The sequence below is a fragment of the Triturus cristatus genome, chromosome 9, assembly GCF_964204655.1.
Source record: "Triturus cristatus chromosome 9, aTriCri1.1, whole genome shotgun sequence".
NCBI classification, from domain to species: Eukaryota; Metazoa; Chordata; class Amphibia; order Caudata; family Salamandridae; genus Triturus; species Triturus cristatus.
Window position 1 is genome coordinate 1,160,985,680 of NC_140592.1, and position 25,230 is coordinate 1,161,010,909.

General features: G+C 44.6%; 1 protein-coding gene and 1 long non-coding RNA gene across 9 annotated transcripts in view; one reads left to right on the forward strand and one right to left on the reverse strand.

The window, feature by feature from the left end:
- Positions 1 to 25,230, forward strand: part of SMOC1 (SPARC related modular calcium binding 1) — a 798,046-nt gene that overhangs the window by 446,852 nt on the left and 325,964 nt on the right. The window lies entirely within an intron of this gene.
- Positions 6,241 to 25,230, reverse strand: part of LOC146799561 (uncharacterized) — a 51,533-nt gene continuing 32,543 nt past the window's right edge. The window contains exons 3-4 of the long non-coding RNA XR_014968941.1: positions 18,359 to 18,425; positions 6,241 to 7,585 (exon numbers count right to left, since the gene is read on the reverse strand). This is a non-coding gene — a long non-coding RNA (uncharacterized LOC146799561). The remainder of the gene's footprint in view (positions 7,586 to 18,358; positions 18,426 to 25,230) is intronic.

Sequence of the window (25,230 nt, forward strand, 5' to 3'; positions counted from 1 at the left end):
TAGGTTTTTCTATAGCAGTGCAAGGTAGTGACATCAGTAACTAGGTCACAGAGGCAAAGGATGATCACTGGCACGGAATGAGCCACAGTTGCACTTCTTTGCGGCTACAGCGGTACAAGTCCAGGCACGGTTCCAGTCTTGGCAGAGCAGCACTGAGCAGCTACGATTACGCAGTCCTGCCTCGAACAGCAGTCAGGAGAGTCTGATGCCCACTGGCACCTGGTGAATGCAGATTTGTCTCTTCCATCACCTTCCACTGGCAAACCTGACTAGCACAAGGGTCTCACTGCTCTGTCTCCTCTTGGGCAATTACATCTCAGTTACACCTCCTGGAGAGTTGGCAGGCTGCTTTCCTCTTTCAGGGCAGATAAAAAGCTTCTTCCAGCAAGGCAAGACTTCTGGGAATGTCCCCTCACCTCTAAGAAACGGGCTCTCAGGCAAACACCACCAGCCCTAGTTGCACAGCAGTCCTCCATATATTCTGCAGATAACTCACTTCCCAAAGCAGGCAGAAGATGTCAATCCACTTTCTGGACTTTCAGAACCAATTAAGGGTGTTTCTCCCTTTAAGTGTCCTCTCCAGACTGCTGTCCAGACACAGCCTATGTTTAGAGTGATACTCCTCACAGAGGGGTTGACTCCATGATGGAGCACCCACAATAGAGGCAATAGAGGTGTGAGCTTAACTGTCATCAGCCACACTGTTGAGTGATCAAAGGAAAGATTAAAGGGTAGCTTCATTGAAGGGGTACCTTTCACCTTGAACAACAAAGATTGCAGTTCTGGCCTCCCTGACTCTTGTTCATTCATACACACAATGCCTGTACCACACAGGCTGAGGGCTGGGCAAACATACAGAAGCACAACTTTCCATGAGTGCCACGAGTGAGACAATAGGCCTCCACTTCAGTGACCTAGATAAAAAGGACTAGTCACAACCATGGATTCACAAAACATAGCTTGTTGCTACCACCACTTTGGGTGATAAACCCATAATAGGGATAATAGTCCACTGCCAGTGATATGAGGGCACTTAGTGAACCCTTTCAGGTCCAGGACCTCGTCAAGGTACAGGTATGAGAGCCTCAGCAATTGGAGACACATACAAAGTTACTTTGTGAGATGGGAAAGGAGCCTTTTAGCAGTGCATTCAGAAAAAGCATCACCCTTAGATGCTCCATAGTGAGCAGACTGGAGAGCAGCACACTTAAGAAAAACAACTTTCAGGAGCATTTAGAGGGCATCAACCAAATCTTTCACATAGGACATTTTTTGCAGTGGTCCCTGCTGAAAAAAAGAATCCCAGTTGTATCCAAAGGAGTCCAAAGGTTGGCTACCTTGAATACGAATTTGAATCAGTCAAGATGGTAACATGTCTGAGTGGCTAGAATAAAAGTCAGTGTAATAACAATCAATTCGGATACTTGAGCAATGTGTAATTGGGGTTAACATTGACTCTCAACAACTTCATGTATTGTGCCAACAGCCTAACCAGCAACCAGGGTTACGATTTTTAATATCTAAAGAAAGTACCATCACCGTATTATAGAAGACCACAGTTTGATAATGGTGCAGCAGTGAGGTCAACACAGAATCTGATCCGGTGAGCAAACAATCGTGGTTCTCCACCAAGTAAAGTAGGGAACAGAGAAGCAGGGTGAAACACTGGGCACCATACCAGAGCGATATGGGAGCAGGGACCAATAACATTTCATACTTTGACAACCTACACATAGAAAGGTGCTGAGTTTTAGTAGTCAGTAAAAGTGCACCCACAGCAATGGGGTAAAGTAACAGTGAGAGGTGATCCAAGTACAATATTTTCAGATACTTTGACAAGATGAGCTGCTGCCGCAAGAGCACACAGGCATGGAGGCGCCCTACTGTCATAGCATGAACAGCAGAGGAATAGCAAGCAATCCATTTGTTTTATTGCCATGATCTTGCACGTACACTCCTAAGGCAAAGCCCTCCCTCTCATGATAGTGCATTTAAAATATTCTCTTTCCACTACTCCTGCTTTAGGACTTCCCATAACCTTTTACATTGTACTAAGGCTTGTTTCACCTCTTTGAACTAGAACAACGGTTTGTGGGTGTCTCTTTTAGTGAAATCTTGCAAAGGTTTAATAGTACTAGCATATCATAAAACCAACTACCTGCACTAGCCATCCACCCACATAAGAGTACCCGGGAGCCAGTTTTGGGTCAGGGAAGCTTAGGGACAGCCTTGAGGTGGTCAGCTGATAGATGCCTTTCTCCAGTCAAGATGTCATGACTTTGTGAACACGGGTTAGACAAAATGGCAACTATTCCTTAGAAGCTGTACGTCCTTTTCCAGCTAATTTACTAAGCAGAGACAGGCAATCATCTTTGCATTGGTCTAGGAAGTCATAAGCAACCAATAAATCATCAATGCATTTAATGGTGATACTCCCAGAAGGACCAGCGAGTTAGAATCTTTAAGTACCTGTGAGAGGATGGAAGGTGACTTTATGTCCATCCAAGGGAGAGCCTTGTTCACATTAGTATGGGGCTGGAGAACCTGAAGGCTAAATGGAACTGGTTAGCAGGCGGTGTAGTAATGAGAAAAGGCAGAACCTAATTCAAGAATAATGAGCCGCAAGGCTTTTGACAGAATGCATGACAAAACTATAGCTGGGTTGGAAAAACAGGAAACTCCGTAACACAACATAATTTATGGCACGCAGGTCTTTTACAGCTCGGAAGTTGTCTACCCAGCTTTTGGATAGACAGGGTTTAACACCGCATCAATAACAGGGCCATTTTTTGTTTTGTCAACCAATATATATTGTTCTTAATTAATCCTGAACATCTTGGGCAAAATCCCCAGAACGAAAGTGGCTTGTACACTTTGTGAGCTCCCTCAGCAGGGTTCACTGTACCAGGATAGCAATCAAATGCATATTTCAAGCGAGTGAGGAAATCCGCAGGAGCTTCGTCTATGTTTTGTTCACATTTATTAATCTTGTTCCTAACAGTTTTAGTTAAACATACTTCAATAAGATAAGAGCATTAAACAAGGCATCTCTAGTAGCAATTAAAGCCGTATCGTTAATGCGTTTCCCGCAGAAAGTAAAGCAGCATCATTAAAGCCTCTCTAGCAGCAATTAAAGCAGCATCATTAATGCGTTTCCAGTAGAAATTAAAGCAGCATCATTACTGCATCTCTGCAGCAATTAAAGCAGCATCAATAACGCATCTCGCAGCAATTAAAGAAGCATCATTAATGGGTCTCTAGCAGCAATTAATGCAGCATCAATAACGCATCTCGCAGCAATTTAAAGAAGCATCATTAATCGGTCTCTAGCAGCAATTAAAGCAGCATCAATAACGCTTCTCTGCAGCTATTAAAGAAGCATCATTAATGGGTCTCTAGCAGCAATTAAAGCAGCATCATTAATGTATCTCTAGCAGCAATTCAAGCAGCATCATTACTGCACCTCTGCAGCAATTAAAGCAGCATCAATAACGCATCTCGCAGCAATTTAAAGAAGCATCATTAATGGGTCTCTAGCAGCAATTAAAGCAGCATCATTAATGTATCGCTAGCAGCAATTCAAGCAGCATCATTACTGCACCTCTGCAGCAATTAAAGCAGCATCAACAACGCGTCTCTGCAGCAATTAAAGAAGCATCATTACTGGGTCTCTACCAGCAATTAAAGCAGCATCAATAACGCGTCTCTGCAGCAATTAAAGCAGCAGCATTAATGAGTCTCTAGCAGCCATTAAAGCAGCATCATTAATGCATCTCTGCAGCAATTAAAGCAGCATCAATAACGCGTCTCTGCAGCAATTAAAGCAGCATCATTAATGCGTCTCCTGCAGCAATTAAAGCAGCATCATTAATGCGTTTCTAGCACAAATTAAAGCAGCATCATTAATGCATCCCTGCAGCAATTAAAGCAGCATCATTAATGCGTTTCTAGCACAAATTAAAGCAGCATCATTAATGCATCCCTGCAGCAATTAAAGCAGCATCATTTATGCTTCTCTAGTAGCAATTAAAGTAGCAGTGTTAATGCGTCTCTAGCAGCAATTAAAGCAGAGTCCTTAATGCATCTCTCCAGCAATTAAAGCAGCACCATTTGCAGGCTGTTGTTGTGTCCAATCAGCCTGAATTATCATCCAGTCTTTTAGGTCTCTTGGCATAATGACAGCTAGCGATTCTGTCTTTCTTTAAGCTTTAAACGGCACATATAAATGACCATAAAAGCACAAACGTAAAAAAACAAAAATACATTTTAAAGGACATTACAGCTAAAAATTTACAACTAATAATTACAATCAATAATTCATGAGTCAATTCATATAATTTACATAAACATATGGAATTGATAGTCAAAATTCATTAAAACTCATACTTTTCCTGGAGTTGATGCACTGATTTAAAAATGTAGCAGCGATTGATATCTGCCCAGTAACTAGCATTATAACACTCGAAACCAGTCTGTAATTCTTCATTGAATTCCTTGATATTATCCTTTATTTCGGGGGTACTGTAGAGTGATTGTCAGGAGGTCAATTGGGGACCAATAAACATGAATAGAAACAACGCCCCCCCTGCCGGGGCTAATGTATTCTGCCAAGAGCAATGGGGCATTGACTTGGGAGAGGTCACTCAAGACGTCACTGTTCTCGTCACCAAGTGAAGGGGCCTGTCTTTCAGGCCGAGCCACTCATTGAGACTCTCTTGCTTACCCCACAGTCGATCTCGGACTAACCCAGGTTTCATGGATGGTAAATGTGCTATTGTGTTTCAGGCTCTGGAGCTAGTCGCACTAATGTCAGAAGTGCTGCTGGTTGCTACGCTAAGGGTGCTCACTTGCATGGTCCCTCCCTGTGCCCCATCCATGTCCCCATCGACCAATGCTGCTGTTTCCAGGTGTGATTCATGGCGCACCTGTCGAAAGTAGAATGCTCAGAACATCTAATATGTCCTTCTGTTTTTCTTGTGTTGTTTGAAGAATATCATTAGTTATTTGGGTGAATCAGTACGGAGGAGGCAGTGAGGAAAGTGTAAAGACTTGTACTCTGTCTCTCAAATGGCTTATTCGTCCTCTCAATTTCTCGTGTGTGTCCTTAAGACTCGACACCTGATTCCTGCAAGCGTTGTATGGGCTCCCCATACTAATTTAGGAAACGCAATCCCTTTTGTGTGATAGGGTTTTCAATTATCTCTTAAGATCATTCAAAAGCTCAATATCAAAGGTGCCTATTTTCCAGAAAGGGCTTTTTACTATCATCTTTAGTGCACTTTATCCAATTCTATATGTGCCTGCCAGTGTCCTTATCGTACAAGTGTATACAATATGGGCATGCACCCATTTAGGTGGGGTCTTAATCAATTCAGATTCTCTGGCCTCCATTTTATTACTATACCCTTATTGACAAGCAGGAACATGTTTAAGTAATATGCTGCCTTGTGCTGCAGCCATCCTGTGGAGAAGGTGCAAAAGGAGGGTAAGAAAGGAAAGGGAGGATCTGAGAACTCTTTTCGTTTGCTACCTAGGAGCGGGGTCAAGAGAATATTTAAGCTTGTCTTTTGGTGCCCTTGCAGTCAAACACCTCTGGTCCAGTACTTAATTTGTACAATATTAAGTGCCAGGGCTCTGATCAGGAGGCCAATGCAGCTTGCACCACCCATCGCCCCTGTCATCACTACCAAAACAACTACTAACCTTCTCTCTCGCATGTAAATGCGACAGTAAAGATTATTCCAAGTCCCCAAAGCTAAAGGAATGGCTGGGGGAGGCAGGTATTAGTCATTTTTTAATGTATATTGTTTCTCTAAACAGCTGATATACTGCTCCTTTCTAAATTACATGAGCAGCGCCACCTTGTGGCAGACTGCCCGAAGTGTGGTGATGACAATTACGTGCCAGTGCCGAGCACCGGAAACCAATTAGGTGCCGGTGCTCAGCACCGGAAAGCTCCGGCTCAAATTAAGCACTGCTCTGGTCACAGCACAACGAGACCCAAATAAGGGTCTGAGCAGCTGAATACGTGTACCTTTTTCAGCATATTCACTTGCTAGGCTCTGCACCAGCATTAAAGGCACCATTACCATTTCTGTGGCAATGGTAGTCTGAGCAAGAAAAAATGTCTAAAACAGTTCAGGTTAGACAGACGGAATAGTTTCCATTCCCCGCTGGTGGATATTGAGAAGGTTGAGTGCTAAAATATTTTTTTTCAGGTTTATTCAGTAAAGTTACTTAGTGGTTTTGGCAGAACACATTCATTGTGCTAAGGTTGAACCCAATATTTGGGCAAAAAAATTCAATAACACTTAGATGCAAAATATATCCGTATTTTCATGTAATTTATATGATTATTAATCCATTTTATGAGCAAACAATGAAGCAGTTAAAGCCGGAAATATATCTTCATAAGGAATCTACAATCTGGAGACAGCAGAACTTTATAAATAATAGGCATATTTTCTTTTGGTCTTCTTGGATTTTTGTGGGAATAAATAAGTTAGATCAAATGTGAAGTAATGGATTTCTGTTGAATTTTGACGATTTAAAATTCGAATACAAGCTGCATTCTTGTGAAGAAATAAGATTCTTTTTTTTTTTACAGGAATAATTGAAAATTGCATTAACACACAAGTACTTTTTCAGAAACTTAAAAAGGGGAAACTGTCAGCTTCAGCTGCTTACAAACGTATGAGGAAAGATCGTGGAGAGCTTTAAAGAATACTTAAGAATTATATCTTGTGGGTCAAATAATAGGTACTTTCTGGGTGAAGATGACCCATCTCAGTAGATCTAGGGATAACCTTTAAACTGCAATAAAATCAGAACGTTTTACACCACCGAAACTTTTGAGATCAGGGCTGTCATATGACAGGTGTTTGGCATGTAATGGCCCTAGGCAACTTTTACATGTGCTTGCTTGCCATTAACGTTTTGGCTTGACAATACAGCTGTTGCCAGATCTTTTGTGATCACCAGAAAAAGAACTTTAAGCAGGAGTACTGAGAGAGGTCCTTAGGTTCCACCCACAAGTTGATCTTCCGCCCTTCAAGTTTTAATTAGTTGAATATTGTGACAATCCAGTGGTCAAGGCCGATATGTTTAATATGGCATGTTAGGCAATGACAGTATGACTCACTTATGTATTGTGAAAAGCATATGGTAAAATCACAGGCATTTCATTAGATGGAATCTGATAGAAAACTGTATTAGGCGAGGGTTTATAATGGCTACAATCCAAAATTCTGCAACTGGCAGTGTGGGCTAAAAACAAAGACGCACTAGTGTAATATCAGGACAATTCCATTAGCATACTCTCATTCTCAACTTTAAGTGGTCATTCATGCAAAATCCAATTTTAGAAGAAAAGGAGTGTGTAAAAGTCCATCCTTGATTGGTCTTTCCAGAATTCAAAGAATAATACTATTCATTCCTTAATTATCATCAGTCCATTCAAAAAGAATCACATGGGGGTCTTGTGTTTCTCAATGGATCCCAAAAAGTTTATTCAATCAATGCTTTTCATCAAAAGCAGTCAACGCCGCCGAGCCAACACATTTCGTCCCTACAGACATCATCAGGGCTGTAAATCAAAACATATGTATCAATCATATGAAGATGGTTTTATAATTTACAAATATACAACATTACTCCCATTAACGCAACAAATTGCAGAAAATCCCCCTGCAAGACTCCCTGCCTATATACACTCTACTGTGGACATTCTGTCTAATAGCGTGTTAGTGACATATCAAAAATGTTTTTATTTGTATTTTTATTTTATCTTTATACCCCCCTATTTATGCATGATCAACATCTCTAAATATTGATGTGCTTTCTACTTTTCAGCCACACCCTGTCAAATCCCCAGATTTCTGCCCCATACAGGGCTGAGCCAACCACCTGCTTATCGTATATTTGGAGCGGGTCTGCAATCGGTCTAGTCTGTGACACCCTGTGTTCTAGAATTAGAGCCCCAGTTGTTTTCTTCTGCTGAAGAATACGCTTGGAGATAGGCTGTTTCCAAGTTAATTTTTCTGTAACAGTTACACCGAGATACTCAAACGAGTCCACCCTTTTCAGTGGGATCCCACCCAGTAGCAGTTTCCCACTTAACGATTTAGGGGATTCATTAGCAGAAGTTTTGTCTTCGAGATGTTGACTTCCAAGCCTCTCCTCCCACAGAATGACATAAAATGATCCAGTAGCAGTTGGAGCCTACTAGGGGTTTTCGACACCAATAGCGTATCATCCGCAAACAGAAGGGTAGTTATTTTGTCATTCCCGAGAGATGGAGCGTCTGCATGGGCTTCTTCGAAATGTTTTACCACCCCATTTATAAAAAGCGAAAATAGGGTGGGGGTTAAAACGCAACCTTGTCGTACCCCTCTAACGACCTTTATTGGATCCGACAGTTGCCCTTGGTCCCCCCCTCATCGTATTTTTGCATAGCTTCCCTCGTGCAACCGTACTAAAAGAGCCCCAGATCCTGCGGGACTTTCCAGAGTGTGGCCCTAGGGATAAGATCGAAGGCTGACTTTAGATCAATGAAAGCAGTGTACAGACTGCCCTTCTCTATTGTTACAGTCTTCCAGGCCAGTAGGGAGAAGCGAAAAACTTGGTCAATGGTGCTGATTTTCCTCCTGAACCCCGCTTGGTAGGGGGATAGTATATTATTTTCCTTCATCCAATTGGAAATTTTAGTAATTAGCGCACGGGAGAAAACCTTCTGCACCCCGTTGATTAGGCTAATCGGCCTGTAGTTGGAAGGCAGCGAGCGGTCCCCCTTCTTAAAGGCCGGAATAACCTCTGCTCCTTGCCATGATGGATGTATAGGGGCCCCAGCGACAATGCCATTTGCTAGCGTCCGTATGTAAATGGACCCATTTTTATTGAGCTTTTATCTTTTTAAGCACAACAACATAACGAAAAAAAATTACAAAAATCATCTGAGATATATACATATTTTAGCAAATAGAAAAAAAGAGGAAAAAAGGAGTAAACAGAAAGTCGCCAATAAAAATAAAACCCATATTAACATTACAGGTGTGGCTATTATGCTTAACGATTCTATTCCTAGGGACACCAATATGGGGAAGTTGAGAAGAACACTAGTCTTTACAGCTTTTCCTTCCAGCTGGGAATGGGTCCCCTAATGCGTTTCCCAAGCAGTCTCCCCCTTTGACCCTTCCTCGCATAGATCCCCTTCTCAAGGTTATATGTGGACAACAACCTAACAAGCCATTGTTGGAAGGTTGGAGGCGCTTTGTCCAACCACGCCAAAGCAATATAGATACGCAATACCGCCATAGCCATAAAAAGAAAGTATTGTGACGGATCTTGCTTGTCTTCACTATTTATCCCCAATATTATTATAGACGGAGTGAGACATATCTTGATTTCTAGAGTTCTGTCAAGAAAAGATTCTATCCGCAGGGCCTGTAGCCGAGGACAGGATGCGAAAATGTGTATTATTTCAGCGTCCGTGCTATCACAACGCAGGCATCTAGTACCCGTCCCTCCCCCCTATTGTGCTATCCTTGCAGGCGTGTATTACAAGGAGTAGATTGTTTTGTACTGCTGAGCTTGGAGTCCTGCAGAGCATAAAACGGTTTGACCTAATTCTAGTGAATCTTGAAAACAATCTTGATCTATCCCGAGTTTATCTGCCCACTTCTTTCTGTATTTTCCAAGGTCATCGTTTTTCAACGCAGAAAGCTCAACATAAAAGCTTCGAATAGTACAATCTTCACCACCTTCATAACATCCATTAGTCTGTTTTCATCAAATCAGCAAGGCCCCCCATAAATAGACCAATTTGTAATGTCAAGTACAAAGACATCTCCCAGTACACCGTCTGGTCCTGCGGCTTAAATTTTGAGTATAGAGTTAATAATTTGGAGGATGTCAGCTGAAGAGAATAAATCATTATCAGGCTGCGTATTGGTGTAATCCTTAGAGTGGCCTTCGATGTCTGTCCCAACTGTACCTGAGTAAACTGCGGAGAAATTATCGAACCAAGCCACCTCTGTGTTGTTAGACAGTGGCCTAGGTCTATCAACATCTCCCCTTGTTACAAGCAACCAGAATTGCTAGGAGTTTTTCCTTTGACAGGCATCACAAATCTGTACCCACCGGTCCTGGACCCCCTCTTTTTTTGCTTCCCTATGAGCTTTTCTGTACAGTCTCCTAGCTAGTCTTATGTTTATTAGGTTCTTGGTTTTAATCTCGTCTGCCAAATGTAGCCGTGCTTGCTTGCACTTTTGGTTAAACAAATTTAAATAATGGCTTCTTACAATGTGATCTCGGGCAGATAAAGTGGGAAGCTAGCTGTTTAAAGAAGGACGTATGAGTGTCTGTGACCACGGCAAGCTCTTCATGCTGCTCAACTATTTTTTGGAGCTTATTTATGTTTTCTTGGAGAGTTTGAATAATGGCTTCAATCTTGTTGGTGTCCATTGCTACATGCGCCCACTTTAGTCGTCTGTTGTCATTCGTGGGATATAGTTCCTTACACTTGAGCAGAACACCCAGGCTAGCGTTGCTTGTACTCCAGGGCGAAGTGATGGCAAGCTCAAGCGGGTAATGGTCGCTGTCTGTAGTTTTTTCGACCACCATATCCTGCACTTCCGGCCATAGCCTCAAGTCTTTCAGTAGATAGTCGATTCGGCTCGTAGTGATGGATCTGTTGAAGTTACTGACCACCCATTTTGTCAGAGTTGGTACGGCCATTATCTGCCCTGAGCCCATACTCAAGAGTTATAGCCTGGAGCTGCAAGGCAGTTTGAGTCCATTTTTTGATCGGTGGTAAATCAAGGGGGGGTACATGCCATTGTACCTCTATCGGATCACTGTAGGATGGATCTATCAAATCCAGTGGCTCAAATGTAGTGTTAAAATCTCCTGCTACATTTAAGGGTGAGGACAACTCTCTCACATCAAGAATATTTTCTAGCACTTGTAGAGTTGATGAGCATGTGCCTGCCTTGGTGACCCGAGCGTAGACGTTAAAAATGTCCATCGTCCTACCATTTCTGGCCCGAGGTTTAAAGCAAGTATGTCGGGGCAATTGGTCTTCAGCTCTTTGGTAGTACATAGCAGTCCCCCTGCTGGTCTACCTGGTTGACTAGTAACTGCCTGTTGGTACAACGTGACATACCCAGGAATAAAGATGGGTGCTGTTGCCCAAATTTCTTGTAGGATGCAGACATCAAATTGTTCAATGTATTCAATCCAGTGCGGAAGTGCCACCTTGGGTCGAAATCCGGCCACATCCCACGTCAATATATGAAGTGGGGTTGTCAAATCTTCCATTTCTAAGCGGGTAGATTGATGGTGTTCCTCTGTTAAACAGCAGGCCTGTATGGATGGTGAATTTACTTGCTGATCTGTGCTTGCCATATATAAAATTTCGGTGGTAGACTGCAGTAGACTAATAGACTCAGAACAAAGAGTCTGCGGCGTGGGTGAAGAAGTTGTTGGTAGTTCTCCCATCATCGGTACCTCCGACGCAAGATGATTAGCCTTTTCAAGAAAGCAGAAGGTCTTATGGAGTGTGATGTTAGGGCTCGTCAGTCAATCATTAAGGCATAAAGATGAATCGGCCCCCATCAGGGTGCCAACCCTTCTATGTTCTTGCAACTGTGATCGAATAAAAGGGTTATATTTCAACTGAATTTTGGTAGTTACGGGAGGACGAGTTCTTGCCTCCAGGGCTATAAGATTCTGAACTAAGCCCTCATCTCGTAAGTGAAGTTCGATGGAGTCCGTGAGGGAAGCACTGTGGGTCAATCTTTTAGCCCAGAGGATGTTGTCTCTGATTATTGACGTGCACCCCCTTATTTTCCTAATCCAATGGATAGATTTGTTAAGCAATGAATGATGGTCCTCTTGTTTGCCTTTCTGTTGGACTTTAGGCACATTAATCATGAAAAACTCTTAGTGGGACGTTGATCCGGAGTCTGCCTTGAAGTGTGATGGCATTGGATCTCATCCTGCTTAGCTCTGGTGAATTTTGTATTACCATTTTCTATTGGACGACTAATTGGAATAGACATTAGGGGGACTATATTACTTATGGGCTTAGTGGTTATGCTCTGGTCTATTGCTGGAACATGGCTTGGTAGAGAGCTAGTAGGCAGTTCAGCTGTATAAACTCTAGATTGCTCCTTACTCACATAGAACTTCACTTGATTTGAAAGCACTAGGATCATTAATTTTAGTGAACTAACTTCATCCCTGAGTTCAGCAATAATCCTGCTCTCTTCGGTTAGATGATGTGCTTGGGAAACCGCCCCCCTCCCCTCAGATGCCTCATTTGTAAGTAATCGTTCATGCTTCATCTGGGCTGAGGGGTGGCGGGGGAGGTAGCTCTCAAAGCCTCTACCTGCCTTCCCAGCATTTGCTCGGGCTGATCTTGAAGTGGCAAAAATCGATTAGATAGAGGAATAAAAGTGGTGGTGGTGCTGTCAATCCTATCATTTACTACACTAATATCAACCCCTTCAGTGGCAGGGGGAAGGCCCCAATTTCCCTATTGTGCTCCTCAAGGCCATATTGCATATTAGTAGTAGGCCTAGAAGTTTTAGACAGTGTTTCGTGTAGTGCGCCCGGTAAAAATGTACAGAATTCGCTTAACTTTCTTAGCGTAAATAGATTTCATGCCAATCGAGGATGCTAAATCTGAGGTGGAGTGCTCATTAGCTGGTGAGAGTGGGGTAGTGGGAGGGCTAGATGGCGAGGCTAGGATGTCATGACAGTCTACCAATAAGGCATTTATGCGATCCAAAACACAGTTTTTTGCGGCCGACTTACGTGACATTTTGGCTTTGCTAGCTTTCCCACGTCCCCCCTCAGATGTCCCACCCTCAGTGCTATCATTCTCAGTAGCTTTTCTGCGCTGTGAGAATCCTAGTGAGGCTCCTTTTAAATGGGGTTGTGGAACAAGTTACTTACCTTCAGTAACTATGTATCTAGTAGAGACATATGTTAGTTGTAGATTCCTTACCTTAGAATTTCCCCCCGGCATCAGTCTGGATCCGGAGAGTTTTTCTTCAGCAGTACCCCTGGGCATCGTTAGATGGCGTCCGTCAGCTCAGTGCCAGTTGTCTGCGTCGTGTGTGCCAGGATGACTTCGCAGGACCTACATAGACGCCACCCATGCATGTTGACGTCAGTTCTTAACACAACTTTCCACGCCAGAAGCGCAGAGCCATGAAAGACACTGATCACTGGTGCGTCAAAACTAGGGCCCTTTAGGGGATTCCCTATCTCTAGAAATCAGTTGGCAGAGCGTGGAGGATGGGTGGGGTGGTAAAGAATCTACAACTAACATATGTCTCTACCAGATACATCGTTACCGAAGGTAAATAACTTGTTCATCTGATAGAGACAGTTAGTTGAAGATTCTTTACCTTAGGACAGATATCCCAGCAATACCAGCCCCGGAGGAGGGTCTGCGAACCAAGATCATACCAGAAAGTCCTGGAGGACCGAACGGGTAAAGTGCCCATCCCTCCCGACTTGGCTGTCTAGTAAACATGTGCAAGGATACCCACGTTGCTGCCTGACAGATGTCAAGGACTGGGACTCCACCCGCTAATGCAGTGGTTGCTGCCGTTGCTCTGGTGGAATGAGCACGCAACCTCACAGGAGGGTCCTTCGTCGCCAAAGCATGGCATATTTTGATGCAAAGGACAACCCATCACAAGATGTCCTGTTTTGGAACAGCCCAACCTTTCTTGACACCCACATAGCCAACGAAGAGTTGATCATCCACCTGGAAGTCTTTTGTGCGATCAAGATAAAAAGACAGTGCACGTTTTGGGTCCAGACGGAGTCTCATTCTCCTTTGAGGGATGTGGGGGTGGATAAAAAGTGGGCAGAGTGATAGATTGTCCCACATGAAAAGGCGTGACGACCTAGGGGAGGAATGAAAGTTTGGTCGAAAGCACCACTTTATCCAGATAGACGGAATAGGGGGCTTAGAAGATAAAGCCTGCAGCTCGCTCAACCTGCGAGCAGAGGTAATGGCAACAAGGAAGGCAGTTTTGAGAGTAAGCAATCTGAGAGGACAGTTATAAAGAGGCTCGAAGGGAGCACATATAAGTAAAGTTAGAACCAGATTTTAGTCCCAGTGGGGCATTACGAAAGGAGATGGAGGGAACAGATGAGTAAGGCTGTTAAAGAACCTGTTAACGATAGGAGATTTGAATAAAGAAGACTGATCTGGCAGCTGAAGAAAAGCAGAGATGGCTGCAAGGTATCCTTTAAGAGTGCCCAAAGCAGATCTCTGCTGGGCCAAGGAAAAAATATACAGAAGGACCTCAGATAGAGGAGCAGAGAGAGGGTCAACATTCTTTGCTGTTCACCATGCCACAAATATGTTCCTTCTACAGGCGTTTACCGTATTAGTGGAGGGACACCTGGCTGCCAAGATAACATCACAGACTTCGGGCGGAAGGTCGAAAGCTGCCAACTGCCACCGCTCAATCTCCACGTAAGGAGGTGGAGACTGGACAAGTTTGGGTGAAGAGCCATCCCATGCTGCTGCGACAGAAGATCCTCCCGAAGGGGCAGTCTGATTGGAGGATCAATGGCCATGCTCAGAAGTTCAGGGTACCAGACTCTTCGTGCCCAGTCCAGAGCTACAAGAATGACTTGAGCCCAGTCGTGCTTGATCTTCTTGAGCACTCTGGGCAGAAGTGGTATAGGCAGAAAGGCGTACAGGAGGCCAAAGCTCCGCTCGCGACGAAAAGCGTCGCCGAGCGAGGGCCGCCTTGGAAACTCCAACATGCAAAACTGCTGACAAAGCATGTTCTCTTTGGAGGCAAACTGATCTAACCAAGGCTTTTCCCACCGCTGAAAGAGACCTTGCGCCACCTCCGGATGGAGATGCCATTTCTGATAGATGAGGTACCGCCGGCTGAGTTAGTCCATCCTGGGCTTCACGGAGCACACCAGCTGTTGAACCATCATGATTATGTCCTGATGTTTCATCCATGTCTAGAGGAGGAGAACCTCTTGACGAAGGGTCCACTACCCCACCCTGTTTGTTGTAGTACCAGATGGCAGTGGTGTTGTCAGTGAACACCTGCACCATTTTCTGCCTGAGAGTGGGAATGAATGCTTTCAGTGCCAGTCTGATCGCCCGGAGCTCCAAAAGGTTGATATGGAGGCCGGGCTCCACCAGACACCAGGCACGTCTAGTCTCCGCCTCTCCCAGGTGGCCACCCCATCCCAGAAGATATGCAACCATCACCACTGTTAGATCTGGTTGGGGAAGGGAGAGGGATCTGCCTCTGACCCAATATTGGTTTGTTAGCCACGACTGCAGTTGGTGCGCAGTTCCCTCCATGATCTGGACGTAATCAGAAAGATTCCCCCGATACTGCGCCTACTGGAACTTTAGGTCGCACAGCAGAGCCCGCATATGCCATCTGGCATGATCCACCAGAAACCTCAGAGTCTTTCTCACCGAGATACGGGCTAGAGGCTGAAATATAGGTATCATAGCCTTAATATCCTGGACTCGCTGCTCGGAGGATAGGCCTGAAATACTGTCTCCAGAACTGCCCCGACAAAAGGGAGCAACTGAGAGGGAGTCAGGTGTGACTTTTTGGCACGTTGATAGTGAACCCTAGTGAATGCAGGATGTCCGCCGTAGTTTGGTACCCCTGATTTGCACATATGAGCTGCGTCCACCGCCATCACCTTTGTGAATACCAGAGGGGCACTGGTGAGGCCAAAAGGGAGCACGGTAAACTGAATGTGCTTGTGGCCCACCGTAAACTGAAGGTAAAGTTTGTGGGCCAGCAGGATGAGGATATGAAAATAAGCATCCTGCAAGTCCAATGCCACAAGCCAGTCTCCTGGGTTGAGTGCAGACAGAATTTGGGCTAGGGTGAGCATTTTGAACTTCTCCATTCGGAGGAAGAAGTTGAGGGCCCGGAGGTCTAAGATAGGACGCAGGCCTTTGTCTTTCTTGGGTACCAGAAAGTAGCTGGAATAACAACCACAACCTACTTCTGGCACAGGAACCCTCTCTATAGCTCCCTTGACCAAGAGAGACGATACTTCCCGGCGGAGAAGTGCCAAATTATCGTCCATCATGTGATCAGTGGCATGGCGTGAGTAGTCTTGAAGGAGAGGGAGTAGCCCCTTAGGACTAGTTACCGACCCCACCTGGTTGACATGAAGGATTGCCAGTGGAGGAGGTGATGGCGGATCCTGCCTCCAACTGGCTGTTGATGTGCCTGAAACGTCAGACTAGGAACGTTTGGGTGCTGCAGCAGGGAGGGAAAGGGTGGACTGGCCTGCCCGCTGGCTCCCTGACCCACGAGGACGCTGGGTCCCACATCCGCGGCCACGCAGAGGCTGGACAGCTTGCGTGACTCTGTGGCTGGGCCGCGAGTGGCTAGGCACCCTTTCCGTAGCCACGAAAGGGGCAAAAGGTATACTGAGGTGGGCGTGAGGTAGCTGTGAGGCCCAAGTATCTGGCCGTAGCTCGAAAATCCTTGAGGCGCTCAAGCGCCGAGTCTGCCTTGACGCAAAAAAGGCGAGTGTCATCAAAGGGCATGTCCATCAAGGAAGACTGGACATCCCCCGAGAAGCCAGAAGTCCTCAACCAGGCATAGCGTCTAACAGCTATCTGCCCAGTGAGTCAGTGGTATCCAGTCGACATCGTATGGTGAATTTGGCTGCGTCCCTCCTGTCTGCACCTGCTTGAGAGAGAACGGTCTGCCCCTACTTCGGGCACTGAGGCAGAACCTGCGGGACTGTATCCCAGATAGTATGGGCGTATCGACCCAAGAGGCATGCGGGATTCACCAACCAAAACAACAAGCTGGAGGAAGAGAACATCTTCTTCCCAAGATGGTCCAGCTTCTTGGATTCCCTATCTGGGGGAGCAGAAGGGAATGCAGCTTTTGCTAAAGAGGTTTGGACTACCAAGCTAAACACAAGAAGATGATAGACGGAGCACTGAAACTTTTCAGACACTCACCCCCAGTCACAGATCTGGGTTGAATCTATCATCGTTCTTTAGCTCACTTCGCCACCCCAGTTTAGACACAGCTATATACAAATCAGTCTTGACCCTGTGCCTCATGGGAACATTCCAGCACAAACTGCTAAGCCATGTCTTCTCTGTACCAGAAACAAGCATCCTGGGACCGGTTTCTGACTAACAGCCCTCATCAGCCAGGCTAGCTTGAATCCAGTGGCGAAGTGAGCAAGGGACCTACATCTGGGCATACCCGGCCATCTTAGGGCGTACAACGCAAACACAAGGAGATGATGGACAGAGCGCTGAAACTTTTCCCTGGAACTGGACTGTGTACTGTCATAATCGTTGATAATCCACGAAAAAGGCATATTTATTGTGAAGAGCATTTCTTAAAGCCAATGTGCAATAAGGGATGGGTTATTAATGCACCATGCATGTACATACTAGGCACTTTTGCAAGATGGCTGCCCAGTGCTATGTTAAACTCTTAACTGTAAGCATATGCCCCCCCACCCAATTGTAGGTTGCAGTTTCCATTTTGTTCTACTTTTATTATTTTAATTCATCTTGCAAATGCAAGCCGAATTTCTGTGTTTCACTGTGGATGGTTGGTGAGTGGGTGAATGCAACAATGAGTCAAAGGGTGGATGGATGGATGCATGAGTGCAAGGATATGTGACACAGGGTGGCCTGACAGAAAAGGAACAGGTGATAATCTCCAGCTTCATGAGAGAACAGATTTGTGGGATTGACTGGCCTCTCAAGAACCATCAAGGTGAGGCCAGCACAGCAGTCTATGGCGAGTTTGTACACGAGGCTGAGAGGAGGCTAGCGTGCTGCATCGCTTAACGGGTTAAACCAGTGTTCATGCAGTGGGATGTAAGTGGGTGCAGAGGTTGCTAAGTGTGCCCAATTACTCACTGTAAGAGTACATGCATTAGGGGGCACATATCAAGTGCTTAGTAGGGTGACCACCTGGCATGGAGGCAAATTCGGGGCAGGACTGTCAAAATTCTACACAAAGGGTAACAATTCAGGACAAAAATCAAGGCCTAAAGATCAATTTTAGGGACACATCTGTGGAGAAAGTTATACCCCACTATTTTATCAGCGCATTTATTTAGTATATTTTTATTCTGTGGTGTTTATTCACCGTGCTTTGTATGTGATTGCCTCTAGGCATGTATATAGTAAATTGAAATCCTTGAACACAGCTTCAGGGGCATCGATACTATTAGAATCTATCCAGTCTTTCTTTTAGAGAAAGTAAAAGTGTTTTTTTGATTATGTTTCTAAACATTTTACAACCCAAGGCAAAAAGTTTTGGAAAAATTAAGGGGACTACTTCACCTTCTGTTGGTTAAGACGAGTTGATCTAACACACCTGGCTCACCTCGGCCTTTATTAGACTTCAAACCTAAAAAAAAAAAAAAAAAAAAAAAAATGAAATTGGCAACAAAAAAAGAGCACATACAACAATTTGGAAAATGCCACCGGTACTCCTTGATCATCATACCAGGGATGTGCAAAACGGTGCACTACTATGTGCAGCATAGCGTAAAATTACGGATTGTGTAGCGCACACTCACCAACGGCATAGTGCACAACTACACATAGCACTGTGCACTTCCACCCTCAGAACAGTCCATCCTCACCCGCAGCAGAGTGCACCATCACCCCCTGCGCAGTGTTCATTGGTGCTCTGGTGGAGACAGTTAGGTCTAGACCAGGACAAGGTTAGTGTTACAGCATTTAGTCTGCATCTCATTCATCCCATTGGACACAGAGTCAAGCTACCAGTATCCAGCTGTGCTCCACCTGACAAGCGTCAGAATATTTAGCCTGCATTGTCTGCTACACGCATGGTCACATTTAGTGAATTTGTAGACATAACAACTGAGAAAGAAAAACAAGCAGTGGCCAAGACAATAGGTCGAGTGTAGACCTACAAGCTTTGCCAATGCTTGTTTCCACTCACACTTCCTTATAACTTATTTTTAATTTTATGTTTACTTTACTGTTTTAATATGGCCATCAGAACGGTGAAGAATAAAAGACAAAATGGTGGCTGGTGCATCACAACGTAGGCCCACAAATAGAGTGCTGTTGGATTGTTGTTTTTTGCATATCCTCCCCACATGCTACGCCGCGGTTTGGATCGAGAGCTCTGCTGACTGCTGCATCCAACTCCAGGCACCTCTGTCTGACCTCATGGTCATAGGTTGAAAGCTCAGCAGGTCCACTCTGCATTTCATCCTTCCAAACACGTTATGTTATGTTACACGGGGTAGTTTGAGGGAAGCGAATGGTAAATAAAATTAGGTACAGGCTGCTACTAAAACGCCACTTGTCCCATCTCCGAAAGTGCACCGTCCAGGGGCAGTAGCACTGGATTTGCAGGGCCCTCTGCCCTCCAGACACGTGCCCTTGGGCCCCTGACACCCTTGTTGCACCACTGGTTTCACTGGTTCTTAATTACGTCTGTGAAGCTGAGGTCTCCCCTGCTGGAGGCACAGCGAGGGACGGACTGGAACCGGCAGAATGACCGAAGCGCCTCGGCCCGCCCCCCGCTGTCCGACCCGACCCAGATTACATTGATGTACTGCGGGGGAGGAAGCCCCCCTGCTCCCTATAATCACTGCTTCTGGCCGCACGGATCAACGACTTGGTTATGTCATGTCCTCTTTTGAGGTCGGGCATTAGACGAGGCCTTTTGATATTACTTAAATTGTACGTGTGGTAAATTTACATAAGGCCTTTTGCCAGCCCTCTCCATACAACTGGTTTAGTGCGTTATTTACAGTTTTCTTCCTCCCACTGCGACTTGGTGCAGTGGTCAGCCCACTTCAGCGATTGGCCTACTTCACTTTGAGTGACAGTATTGGTCCCTGTCGGGAGGAGCACATCCACACTCAAAGAAGTTCCCTTCAGTGGCACAGACTACAATGCCACCATGTGTTTTTTAGACCAAAAATATTTGCTTGTAGCTAATGTTATTTAAGATTGATGAGGACCAGGCACATTTTCCAACAATAACATTTTACAAAAACTATAGGTAAATCAAGCATTGGCAAAACCAAAAGTCGTAGTCAACGCCAGACTTCTTGGTTTCGCCATTGTTTTTTTTTTTTTTGGGAAATGGTAATTAACGCCGTCGTACCGATGGAGTTGTTGGTCACATAAGTGGTAAGAGATAAGGACGCGAAAGGTGCAGTTTCACTAATTATCTGTTGTTAGATAATTGAAGTCTAGATGTATATGTTCCAACTGCACAAGAAAATATGTTATCACAGTCGTTTCGTCACACCAGATAGAAGCATCTTGCCATGATGAGCTGCATTTTCAGGCGTAAGGCGAATGACGACTGCCGTAGTGGAGAAAGGAGTGGATGCAAGAACTGTTTCCAGGAAGCAGGATTGATATCGATGATGGAAGAACGCAGTTCGAAAGCCCATGAATCGCGCAATAAAACTGTGCTTGAGAAGAGCGATGTTAACTCCGATAATGGTTTCAAATTCAAGCCTTTTTAGCTTCTGTATTTTACCTGTACTTAGTGCTCTGTGGCATATGCGCTGCCACACTAAACAGTCGCGTTTTACTTTTTGAACCGAACAACATGCAACAGTGACATCGTGTGGTTATATTTGAGAATACATGCTATAGTTCGTGGGCTATTTCACATATATTTTATTCTCTTATTCTAATTTATTATTATAATTAGGGCTCCCGGATTTATGGTATTTACTTTTTGGACATTTCCGTCTATATTTATCCATATTTATTATGAGTTATGTGAGAAAAATAAAGCTGAAACTGGTATATTTCCACATTTATTTAACCAATAAATATGCAATCGTGCTTGAATGCCTGCCTGGTTTCAGTGATATTAATACCCACAGAAGATAAATCAATGCACTTATATGAAAATATGCACATTTCAGTATCAGACTTGTGCATATCAACTGCTGTTTAAGCCTCTTTATTAAAACTCCTTTTTTTTTAACCCCTTACCTATCAATCTACACAGTTATTGGCTTGGCAGTCATGGCAAAGTGTATTTAGAATCACTCAAAAAGCACCCAGTTTCTGTTTTTATCCACATTTAAAAATAAAAACAGACAAGAAAATAAATGGGTTTCTGTCTGTATTTATTTGTAAAAATCAGTAAAAACGGAAAACACGGAGCCTTAATTATAATCCTTCGGGCTATTCAGACATCGTTGACATAATGTAGACATTTGTGGCAAAGGCAGGTTCACTAAAATAGAAGATATTTACTTTTTACCTAATATGAATCTAATAACCTGAATATTACTTTAAAACTATGATACATACATTAGTTTTGAGTAGCCGAAGCCCTTATTCACTGTTCTAAATTCTTCTGTGGGTTTTCAGAGGTGTGTGTTTTGTATTGGACTTTTCCTCCTAAACCCATCCTTAAATTGCCCTCAACTACACCCATTTTTAGTAATTACTCCCAATTTCCCACCATTCAACCTGGTTCCTCTCAGTTGTCCCGGCAGGGCTGGGGTTGTGAAGGTCTGCCAGGGCAGCGCTCTCCGCGGCCTGAAGCCCTGGTAGGGGCTCAGCATGTGCCGCTGGAGTTTATTTCGGCCGCGGTATAAATAGGAGCCGGCTGGCCTCACCAGGAATCTTTAATACGGTTCAGGGCAGGCCGGGATGCGTCAGCTGGGAGAGGCCGAGGCCTGCTGGAAATAACCGCGGCCGCCCGGCAGGTCTGCGCCAGGGGTCTGACTGCGCAGGCGCAACAAGCAGGTCCTGCTGATTGCAGACACTTTGAGGTCCCTTACCAGTCCTGCTTACATGAAGATGTTTATTTAACTCCCGAGATCTTACCCGTGTGTACTTTGTGGTCCAGTCTGGTGGATTAACGGCATAATACACCTCCTCCATCGGAGATTTTGTGTTTGACAGGCGGTCACAGGTTCGAATCCCACTGGATCCGTTCGGCATTTCTTTCTCCCCGATGTTGAAAAACCAGTTCCATAAAGTTTGGCAACAATAAACATCATCTGTGCATAGCGCCACGAGGCTCCGTGGAGGTGAATGTGTGCTATACACAATACCAATGTTCTGTTAGCAATACACCAGAGTTTTGACCTGGCGTGAGTGCAATTAAATGCCTCTGGCTGGTTAGCAGGAGACAGTGTTAGTTGGAATGGAGTTGGTCCCTTGGCCCCTAGTGCCACTGCACCTGCTGCAAGAATGACTGCTGCCTCCCACATGTGACCAGCCTATATCTCTTATGTGAATGCTTTCACGTCCTCCACCTGTAGTTGGGCCTCAGGAAGTGAAAGTTTCTCCAAGCGTTTGTGTGACGTTTCTTCGTTTGCGGTTCCCGTATTTGTGACATTTCCATGCCTCCAGCAGTGCTTGATCTGTAAAAAAACACGCCCGGGAGTGGTGCGCGCGCGCTAAAAGGAATTTAAACAGCCAGTCATCTGTTTTCAATTAACGCGACCGCGAGATGGGGGCGCAAAAATTGAAACCAGATGGCGCTACTGCCCGCTCCCGAGCAACCTAGGCCACAGAACACAGAAGGCGGGACATGCATCTGCCTTGGGCCAATTGCGTGCTGTCTTTCTTAGAAAGACAGCACGCAAAGCCCAACAGCAAGTGATAAAAAAAAAACACACGCACAAGCGTGTGTTTGGAATTTAAAAGCCCTTACTAAATATCTTGCAGTGCAGCGCATGTGCGCTGGCTAAAATGAACTTCTGTCAAGGCAACCTCGTTTATCAGGTTAAACACATAATTGTCCAGAAGGGGCTGAGCTTAAACTCTGGGAAGGATGGTAGAGATGAAATCTGACTTCTACAGAGAGAGCGAGGTCCTTTCTTATTGAAACCTCTGTGGATCACACATACCGATTTAAAGATGGAGCATTTCCTGTCTGGGAGCAAGTGCTTGGGAGGAAGACGGAGTGTCAGCCTGGCTTTGGCATTCGGATCCACCGCAAGGCGGTAGATCAGATAATCAGTGACGCTGAGGTACAGGGATTGACATAATTAAGCCATGAGCTCTTTGAATCGAGGCAAAGAAATACGCTTTCTAGACATCATGAGCAGAGAGAAGCAGATAAAATAAACTTGATTAATTTGTTTGGAGAAGAGAATATGGTGTTCCACAATAAAACCGGGGCTTCCAGCTGATTTATTGGCTACCAGCATGAGACCCAATTTCAAGTACTCATAGAAGATTTGCCAAAGATTGGAGTTTCAGTTTTGTTGCATTTCAGTTTGAAACAATTAGTTTAAGTTTATTGAATAATTGCATAGTTACTTACAATCATTGCAATACAATACCAAATTAAAATTCATGGTGCATTATGTTCATTAAAATCAGTTTAGACTAAGATACTCAGGGTGTTTGTAAATGCCGTATTGCAACATAAAACATTTAAAATCCATGATTTAAAATTTAGTGTTGAGATACGTATTAAGAATAACAATTTGTTAATAAAGAAGACTTTTAAAAATACGTGTCCCACTTCCGTCTCAATATCGCCCAATTAGTAGGCTGCACTAGTTCCTAATTAAATACATTAAAAAGTATAAATACAGAATGTGCAGCCTGAGTTATATTAGATTGGTTTTACGAGGGAAAAGTAGTTTGTCCGTTGTTGCTAAGTGGTAAGTTGACTCAGCAAACCTGAAGGGGTTGGGCTGTGAAGCAATCTTTTCCCAGCCTTCAGCAAGAATTTAACGAAACAACAGTTCAGCTGGATTTCCCTTTGGTCAAAGCAGGCCAGCTCCGCCTGGCTTCTTTAGCGAATTGCCCTTTTGTTGAAAGCCCTGGTCAGTAGCTGGCTCCTTTCACCCTGTACTGCTTTATCGGAGCAGACTCGATGTAGGAGGTCCTCCTTCCCGGACCCACACAAACACAGGGCATCGGGAAGACGTCCATGTAATCAAGGTGGCAGGTGGTCCTTTAGAGGTAATATCCCCAGCTGATATCTTGAAAACTGCAACTTAATGGTGGCTGGGTACCGAGTGGTAAAGTATTTTTGGGGAGCAAAAGTTTTGTGAGTGTCATCAATCCATGCGCTTTGTTTGACAGCGTGGTCTGCAAGGCCAATGAGGTCAAGTGAATCTTGCAAGTAAGCTCTCGCCGGCGTCGTGTCGCGGTCCTGTTACTCTTTCCATAAAATGTGGTTGGTTCTGCTTTACAAATCTTGTTACAACATTTTAAATATGTATCGCGCCTGCTACACCACTCCTGGTCATCAGACCGCCACTCCTGGTCATCAGACGGAATTCCAAGCTAATCTGTGCCATTGAAGTGCAACGTGGCGGTCAAAAAATAATTCTATAAGCACGAACTATTAACGTGTCTATTGTACTCGATACCCGGTCTCTTAGAGATTAACTCCCATAGGTGATCGGCAGGAGTTTCTCGCACTACTTCGAGAAGGGGTATCAAGGAAGGCCTGGACAGTTTTTTCTTTAGACTTAAGTGTTACAGCCAACTCCAGCCCTTTCCTTTGTATAGCCTCCTTCAGGGCCGTAAAAGTGCCTTTCTTGTCAATGATGACACAGAGGTATTTGTACTCGTCTGTGCTTTCAACCTTGGTTTCACCCCAAAAACATGCCTGTGTTTGTGTTTTCTTATAATTGTGTACCATGGTTTTTGTTTTGCCAAAGTTGATCGTCAGGGTGTAGGCCTTTGTGTTGTCTAGCAGCCATTGCAACCCCACCCGGGTGTGGCTGACCAATACCACATCGTCGGCGTAGAGAAAGCTGCATATCACCTTGTCGCCTAATTTGGGAGCATGGGAATTACAGGAATGTAGTTGCTCCATCAGGTGAGCCAAAAAGAGATTTAATGAAGTCGGTGCCAGGATGCACCCCTATTTTAGGCCGCAGGCGGTTGGAATTTTCCTGGAGAGGTGCGTTCCTGCACCTATCTTGACCCACACTCATGTGTAACAATGGAGCATGATCAGCAGGCTTTGTGGTATTTTCCAGCTGACTAACTTGCGCCATATTGTCCCCGGTCGATGTAGGTGTAAGCTGAAGTCTTCATATTTTACAAAATGCGTGGAGTCTTCCTCTTCTGCTAGCCTTATTAGTTATTGCACTATTTTCCCGCAGTCTTTGGGATGAACATAGATGCTGGTAAAGATGTCAACTGCTGCATTTTTAATTTATAAGGTGCATTTCATTGCACTCATTCATGAGGATTTAATGCCCAAGGCTGTT